At 37.7% G+C, this 9,031-nt stretch overlaps 1 long non-coding RNA gene across 1 annotated transcript; it reads left to right on the top strand.

The window, feature by feature from the left end:
• The first annotated feature begins 6,960 nt into the window (after positions 1 to 6,960).
• On the top strand, positions 6,961 to 7,863 carry LOC127097577 (uncharacterized). Its single transcript, XR_007793102.1, has 4 exons — positions 6,961 to 7,116; positions 7,341 to 7,523; positions 7,600 to 7,710; positions 7,783 to 7,863. It is a non-coding gene; the product is annotated as an uncharacterized LOC127097577 (long non-coding RNA).
• The last annotated feature ends 1,168 nt before the right edge of the window (positions 7,864 to 9,031 follow it).

A 9,031-nucleotide genomic window follows, 5' to 3' on the forward strand; every position in this document is an offset into this window, starting at 1 on the left:
TCCATAAGCAATCCAAGGAAAGGGGCGTTGACTGGAAAATGGTCAACTGGATTTGAATGTGTTAACATGTGCGCACATCATTGAAGCTATCTCATATCACCTCATCTAAACTCCACCGTAGGCCACCGCATGATCATGAATCCACCCTCTAATTCCCCTAATTTTTAGCCTAGGTCCATAATCGAAACAATGTCCTTAAGAGCCCTAAGAATTCAATCCCAAATTAGAAATCCATGAACAAGGTTCGAAGCTCCTCATGTTAGGTCTTTGCATCAGCTTGATATAAGGTATAGCAAGGTAATCAGAATGCGAAGAAATAACAAGGATGGATATACCTCCAAAGCCGAGACTTGCTCCGGCGAGTGTTTATCGGAGAAGATGAAGATAGAAAATCACTTGTTTAACAGGTACGGTCTTGTATTTCTCTTCTTCTGATTTTGCTTTTCTTCCAAACCAATTCTTCTTATTATGAATCTTGGTAGTATGATCAAATTGAGATGGTTGAGTGGCTAAGCTCTCTCTTCTTGAAGCTTCAATGTGAAGCTTCAATGGAGTTTAGGAATTGAGGTTTGAGTGTGAGAGAGAGAGAGGATTCAGAGAAAGTTTGAGAGCTTGAGGGTAATGATTCCAAAGTGCTGAAATGATGATGATGATGATGATGATGTTAAAATAGAGGTTAGGCTCTGATTAGAGTAGGTTTGGAATTTAGGCTTGGAGTATGTTGGGATTAACTCACTGAGTTAATTGACAACTTAGTTAGTTAGGGAATTAGAAACTCAATTAGTTAGTTAGTGGATTGAGTAGGAATGAGTTCAAGTCCAATTTTGCTTCTGACTAGCCACTGCAAATTACAATTTGAATGATGACCTGTGGTTTAGTTGGCTCATTTGCAAGTTGAACAAGTGAGCTTAAGTGTGACTTGTAAGTGTAGGTTAACGAATGTGTGGTTATGTTATGATTATGCAGAGTATGTGAACCATTGTAATGCTTCTGAGTTTAACCTTTTGGTGTTTTGTCATGTTGTTATCATGTGTTGAACCTTGCCTTTGATTGCAGGATTCAGGGACTGTGTCAGGTAGTAGCAAATTTTGTGTTGTAAACTGGTACAGGTCAGGAATGACCATTGCATGTCTATGGTTTTATTAGGCTTGTGAGATTTTGGATTTAATTTCAGGTCAGTTGCAGTAGGTTTATCATTGATCACTTTGTGATGTTGTTCATAACTTAGAATGCATGTGGTTTGCAGGATTAAATGGCTTAAATGAAGCTTGGACTTGATGTCTGTTTTGGTGCCATGGTTGAAACAGAGTAGGGCTTCTTGGATGCTTAGACTTGTTGCTTAAAGCTCATGATGGCTTGATGGTTTGGATGCAGACTTGTTCATGTGCATTGGCTTTGCAGGGCTTGTATGGTGTAAATGGTATGAAATGGTAGGGTTTGGCAATGGTGGATTGTTATCTGATTTAGTGTGACTTTGTTATGATGTTGGTCAATCACATGGCCCATTTCCTTGAGCTTCAATGGTGAGTCTTCGTTGTGCATTGTCTGGTTTGATGTTCTGCTCAATCGTTGTAGGTTGGGATTTGCTATTGATGAATTGATGCATTAATGATTTTACTCATGGTTTGTTGATCAATGTTTGGATGGTTGTGCAACATGGTGGTTTGTTTATTCATGTATGCATTGCATCTTGGTTTGGTTTTGTAGCATGTGAACTGGTTCAACAAATGCATTGGCTTTGCATCATGGTAACTGACTTGTGCAACCAAGTGGTTTCAAAGCATGTTTCGATTCATATTTTGATGGTTGAGCTTGGCATATTATGCAACAGTCCCTTGGGTATAATATGCATTGCTTCTAACTTTCTCATTCATCTTAAGGTAAGACTGTGATTGATGATGCTCTCATTCATATTTTATGGTCATGTTTGTATTTCATGATGCTTTGAACCGATGTCTATTGCAGAGCCATTTACAGGTTCAACATGGCCTTCTGTTTGGTGGCATGACAACAGGGTAAGGGTATATAGTTTACTGCAACGTGGCTCTTTGCAGGTCTGTTTTATGGTTTACTGCAACATGTTCACAATTGGCTTCATGTATGACTTGGTAAAAGCAAGGCAATTAGGTTTATCACAACATAGCCATAACCATCCTGCTTGCAACTCTGACTTGATAAAGGAAATGCATATAGGTTCATGGCATTGATCATTGATGACACTGAAATTCACCGTATTTTCGACTCTGATTTCGCATGCATTGTAGTTGTTTTATTGTTATTTTGTTTTGTTATTACTATATTTTTCTTTGTTTTCAGGTTTTCAGTCTGATCAGAGCCCCGATCGAGAAAAGAAGTGAAAATGAGCTAAAAAGCCTAAAAATCAGCATTTTGTATTTGTGGCTCCCACTGTGGCTGGCGCCATGGGTCCACCCATGACGTGTCATAGTTCAACTTCTCCTCAACTGCCACATCTCCCACTATCTCCACTTGGGCGCCACAATTTATTCTTATGGCGGGCGCCATGGTGTTGTGGCGGGCGTCACAAGAACAAAGATGTTTCCCTCCCAAATTCAAACTTAGGGGCATCCTTGTGTAGAGGGGTATTCGTTACCATTAGAGATATTGACTAAATCCAAGGTAAACCATACAAGTCGAGTCGCCACCGCACTTCTATTTATCCAGAGGAATGGTTAGAAAGCGAACAAAAACCTAAAAGTTTTATCAAATCAAAAACTAGTAAAAATGTCAGAGATCTGGGTAAGGGGGTTGGTTATGCAATGGGAAGGTTTTAAGCACCCAAAACATCCTAGGTACTCCTAGGGAGCCCTTTTCATACTTGTTGTAAGGTTGGTATTTTGTGAAAATTTGTTTGTGCAGACATGATTGAAGAGATGAGAAGAGAATATGCAAGTTTATTTACATTTTTGTGTTTGGATGGATAAACCCATTGCCTACGTACCATCTTAAAAAAGATTAGGATCAAAACCTCGTAGTTCGGGGTAAAAATCTCAAAACACTACGCCAAAATTGACTTTTAACAGCACATCTTAGACAGCGCTTTTAAAAGAAAGCGCTGTCTAAGGTTAAAATTAAAAACAAACACGGAAAATGTTCCAAGAAAATAATAAAAGCGCTGTCTAAGGGGGGGTCTTAGACAGCGCTTTCTAAGACCCCCCCTTAGACAGCGCTTTTAGGAAGCGCTTATAAATATAGACTTTAGACAGCGCTTTTGGTAAAGCGCTGTCTAAAGTCTTTAAATTAAAAAAAAATTTAAAACCAAAAGCGCTGTCTAAGGGGGGGTTTAGAAAGCGCTTTTGGAAAGCGCTGTCTTAGGCATACCTTAGAAAGCGCTTTCCACAAAAGCGCTGTCTAAGGTCTTATTAAAATAAAATTTCAGGATTCTATTTTCGTTCTCAGTCTTTTTGTTTTCCCTCTTCTTCACTCACCTCTCAGACACCCAAAACACGACATCCCCATTTTCCTTCAACTTTCGAAAACCCTATTTTCCGCCTTCGAGGGTCCCTCCGCCGTCACCCAAACAAGCGACCGCCGCACTCGCCTCTCACCTCCGAACCTCCACCGTTTCCGCCACCGCACTCCTCATCTCAACAATCTCAACCGTGCCGATATTCCCAAAAATTTTTGTGTGTACTGTATTCTTGATTTTTTGTGTGTACTGTATTCTTGATTGAGTAAGATACTGGACACAATTACACTGTTCCTGTTTTACCTGCAATGTTCCATTGCTTACTGTATCATTTAATATCATTATATATTGTTCAGGCCAACGCCAAGGCAAAGTTTGACGAAACTGTTGAAGCACATATAAAACCGGGCATCGATTCCAAGCGAACAGAACTGGTATGTTTCAAGATACTTCTTTTTCTTTTTATTGTTTTTCTTGTGTTTGTGTGTTTTTTCTGAGCTAGGGTGACTCTATGAGTACCATGTAAATTTTAAAGCGCATATTCAATGAACAGAACTGGTGTGTTTGACTTGTGGACTTAAGTTCTTTAGGTTTGGCATATTCAATGAACTACATCCTATCTTCATTGATACTCTCAAAACTTGAGAGTCATATGCCCTTTGAAGACTAATTGTGTTAGGAGAGTTAGATTAGTAGTCAAAACAGTTAGGAAAATGTGTTATGAAAAATGTTAGTTAATAAGCTGTTAGTAATTAGAGGTGACATGAGTTAGAAGTCCATTGATCATGTTAGTTGAGGTTAGTATGGAAGTTAGAAATCATTATTGTGTTGATGGACGTTGCAATGATATGCTAAAGTTAATGATGCTTTGAAATCAATTTGAATGTTCATTGAAACTACTATGGAATATGGTTGGTTTATTGATTTTGAATGTTGATGTTAATTGAATTAATTCTAATTTTATTATGGTTAACTGTTTGTTGAAAATGCTATGCTAATCGGTTAGTTGTTGGTGTTACAAATGCAATGTTTAATGATAGTTGGTGATTTGGGAGTTGTTAGTTTGTGTATGTATGTATATTGAGTTGTGTATGTATATGTGTATGCAATTTGATTTTCTTTATACTTGCTTGGTATGCATGATGAATTTTGAAATGCATTGCATGTTGGGGCTGTCATGACTAGGCTTGGATTTAGATGTTCAATATTGTTCAAACTTCATGTTTCCTTAGTGATTATACTTGAAGATTGAATAGGTAGTTTTTTCTTTTTAACTGTGAAAGTGTTGTTCATCTCACTTTCATTCTAAAGGAACAAGATTTCTCCCATAAAATGATTGAACGAACTCTAATATAGTTATAGGTATAGTTATAGGTATATTGTAATAGAAAAAGTTTGATTCTTGTAATATAAAAAATGAAAGTGATGAGGTAATTAAAGTTGGTATATTGGCGTATCGGATACGTTATTGAAGTTTATATTAACATTGGTTATGTATAGGTTTTTAAAGTTTAAAATGAATTAAAGCTTATAATTGTTAGGATATTCAAAGATACTACCTTAGTTATGTATTTTCGTCTGGATTAATTGTTTACTTTAATAAGTAGGAAAACCATGGATAAAACATGGATCTGTGCCGATCGAATGACCAAAGAGTACGAGAGTGGGGTTTTGGAATTCGTTAAGTATGCTGTTCAACACGCTGAAAACCCCAGACGAATGCATTGTCCTTGCTTGCGTTGTTGTTATATTGGTAAGGTTGACGCACATGGATTGAAATCGCATTTGCTGAGGCATGGAATTGATCAAAGTTATCAGTGTTGGATATTTCATGGTGAGAAAATTAACGAGAATGTTGAATCGAGTGGAAAAAGTAATACGACCTATGCTTCATACGACAAAGACACGGAAACATACGATTGTGATCGAGTTGAAGAGATTGTAGAAGCACTGGAAGAAGATCTTCATGATTGTCCTGAAATGTTTGAGAGGATGGTAAGCGATGCAGAGAAACCGTTGTACAAAGGTTGCACTAAATTCTCAAGACTTTCTGCGGTATTAAAGTTGTACAACTTAAAGGCGGGCAATGGATGGTCGGATAAAAGTTTCACAGAGTTGTTGGCCCTTATGAGAGAAATGCTACCGGATGATAATGTTCCTTAAGGATGCGGATGGTACATTTGATATTGTTATAACAATAACACTTCATAAGTTTTATCATCCAAGTTCCTTAAGGATGCGAATGGTAATTTTGTGGATGCGGAGCTTCCTAGAAAATATGAAAGTTTGATATCGGCTGAAGAATGGGAAGCTTTCAAATCCAAAAGACAAGACCCGACTTTTCAAAGAATAAGTGCTACAAATCGGGAAAGAGCATCAAGTCCCGCATATCCGTACCGAAAAGGACGTGTCGGATATGGACGCTTAGAACAATCCATGGTAAGTATTTATAAATTGCGAAAACAAATTTGTTCATCATATATTAGTTTTATCTGATCAAATTGTATGACTTAATGTGTAGCTGCAGAAGGAGGAAAGTTCAGAAACATCTCTTCCTGCACATGTTTTGTGGAAGGAAGCCCGTGTGGGCAAATCTGGAGTTCCTCAAGAAGAAGTTTTAAACGTATACCAGAAATGTGTAAGTATAACATTTTTTCATTAATTGAATAACATTTTTATACACAAATATTTGACAAGTATACGGTATTCATCTGATTTTTCAGGAGGAGCTATCTCAGTCTCTATCTCCCGATGATACTAAGAGCATACTTAGTCGGGCATTAGATGTCCCTGAGTATTCTGGTCGGGTGAGGGGTAAGGGATTTGGAGTCACTCCGACCTCCCTCAGTGTTAAAAAAGGAAAGGCTCCTAGTAATCGGGAGCTTCATGCAAGATTGGAAGCCATGCAAGCTGAGCTTGATGCATTGAGGAGAGAAAGAGAGGCTAGCGCCTCAACGGTATACAAAGATGCTTCGGACAAAAACAGTATCAACTGTACCTTTCAGCCGAACATTCCAGAGGTAATTACATATAATTGTCTTAAATTGAACTATTTGCTTAAATTATGTATTTGACATATATACACATTAACGATTTCTTGTTATTATTGGTTTTAGGGCATTTCCCATTGTCAGCTGTATTTGTCGTCACCATACTATCGGATGGTTGGCAAGGGAAAAGTGCATAACGTTAGCGGAGTATTACTCCACACTAGAGAGCTCCCTGCTGGATGTTTGAAGGTATCAGTTGATATTGCAGTTGAGCCAAATGCAGCATTACCATATCCTAGCGATGATTCGGATGCAACAACGGTGCACGAAGCAGTAGGTTCGTTTGTTGCATGGCCGACAAACCTCATATGCGTAGGATATGAGGTATGCTTAAAACTTATGTTAACTTTAATGTGTATATTCAAAGTTTAAAATTTTTGCTTAAAATTTTACTTACATATTTTCCTTGGTTATGTTAAATAGACTCCCACAAAATCCAAATCAAAAGAGAATGAGGTTAGCAATGTCTCCGCACAACAAAAAAAGGAGGTTAGCAACGCCTCCGCACGGGTAAAAAGTTCTGGTGCTAAGAAGACCGTAGCTAGGAAAAAACCTACCACCAAGTATAGGTCGTGCCTCAGGACATTTCTAGAGATGACCGATATACCGACCGGAGGTGTTCGGATTGTACATATGGAGGTAGGGATTTTCGGCTTTGATTACGACCAAATGATTGGTAATGAAGACTTCATGCAAGTTTTTGGTCATGAAGAAATCGGCGTCAACGTTGTCAATACATATATTAGGTAAATCCGGTCTACTTTGTTTTATTAATTAAACAACTTATGTTAATGATGTTTACTTTATGTTAATCCGGTTTACTTTATGTTTCAAAAGAGGCGTTAATGATATTTTTATATTAGGTTTTTGTATGACAAATTGATGCGCCCCAATGATTTGGACGAGTCATTCGGATTCTTAGCACCCGCGACCGTCAACTTAGGTTTAATCTTAAGTAGACCGCATACCGTGACGGAGTATGTTCTTCGGATCCTCATGGACAATAAAGATGCGGAGAAGTTGTTTTTTATACCGTTTAATACCGGGTTAGCATTTCATTCTAAATTCATCTATTATAATTATTTTCCAAGTTACCATCTAACATTTGCCTAATCATTACAGTGGACATTGGTTGTTGCTCGCAATCAATCCTATCCGAGAAATTGTGTATTATCTTGACTCGTTAGGAAATGATTGGACAACATACCCGGATATGAAGGTCCTAATTGACACGTAAGTGAGAATGTTCAAAATTTTTCTTAGTTTATGTGAATTGTTCTAATTGCTTCATTTTTATTTTATTAGCGTCCTACAAGCTTTTCGGACCCAACGAGATATCCAAACCTCAAGGAGGGGCGCCAACTGCATTACATGGATTAAAGTGGCGGTATATTTTTAATTACCACATTTTTTCTTATATTAGTGATGACACTTGATAAAACTTAGGATTTATAATCCATATTTTTTTTTCATGTAGTGTCCTCAACAACGTAATCAAATAGATTGTGGGTATTTCGTGTTGAGGTTTATGCGAGATACTCTTGCTTTGGGCCGATTAGTGATTCCCACCGATGTATGTATTTCTAACTTATGAGTTATTTTTATATTTACACATATCTCATATAATTAAATAGTTGGAATTAATTCAAAATATGTTATATTATTATGTAGTACTTTGAGGAATTCAAGTGTGCATTTTATACAAAGGATCAAGTGGACGAAATCAAAGAGGAGTGGTGTCAATTCATGATAGAGCTCAAAGTTTTTTCATAAATTTGTGTAATTAATGTGTACATTTGTAGTATATGTAATGACTTGTAAATGTGTACATAAATTTGTATATATTTTGATACATTTAAGGCAAAATTGGTTTGAATTGGTATATATATATTTGTTAGCCAAAAATTGGTAGAAAAAAGGCCAAAATGGCATGTATAAAATGTGATAACTGTCTGTCAAAATCTGGTTGAAAACAGGTAGAAATTCTGGTTTATAAACCTGGGAAAAATGTGGTTTAAAACAAAAGCTTCAAAATTTTCGTATACATTAGACAGCGCTTTTGTAAAAAGCGCTGTCTAAGGGGGGGATTAGAAAGCGCTTTAGGCAAAAGCGCTGTCTAAGGGGGGGGGGGGGCTTAGACAACGCTTTTTGAAAAGCGCTGTCTAAGCCCCCCCCCCCTTAGACAGCGCTTTTGCCTAAAGCGCTGTCTAAGGTATACCTAAAAAAATTAAAATAGGGGGGGCTTAGACAGCGCTTTTTGAAAAGCGCTGTCTAAGCCCCCCCCCCCCCCCCTTAGACAGCGCTTTGGCCAAAAGCGCTGTCTAAGGTATACCTAAAAAAATTAAAATAGGAGGGTCTTAGAAAGCGCTTTTGGCCAAAGCGCTGTCTAAGGGGGGGGGGGCTTAGACAGCGCTTTTAAGATTTAAAAAAGCGCTGTCTAAACCTTTAGCAGCGGAGGTTTAGACAGCGCTTTAAAGCGCTGTCTAAGGCTAAAAAAAGCGCTGTCTAAGGTCTTGTTTGGCGTAGTGAAACAAGTTGGTGAATTGATTGGTCC

This window comes from Lathyrus oleraceus, chromosome 6 (genome assembly GCF_024323335.1).
Source record: "Lathyrus oleraceus cultivar Zhongwan6 chromosome 6, CAAS_Psat_ZW6_1.0, whole genome shotgun sequence".
Lineage (NCBI taxonomy): Eukaryota > Viridiplantae > Streptophyta > Magnoliopsida > Fabales > Fabaceae > Lathyrus > Lathyrus oleraceus.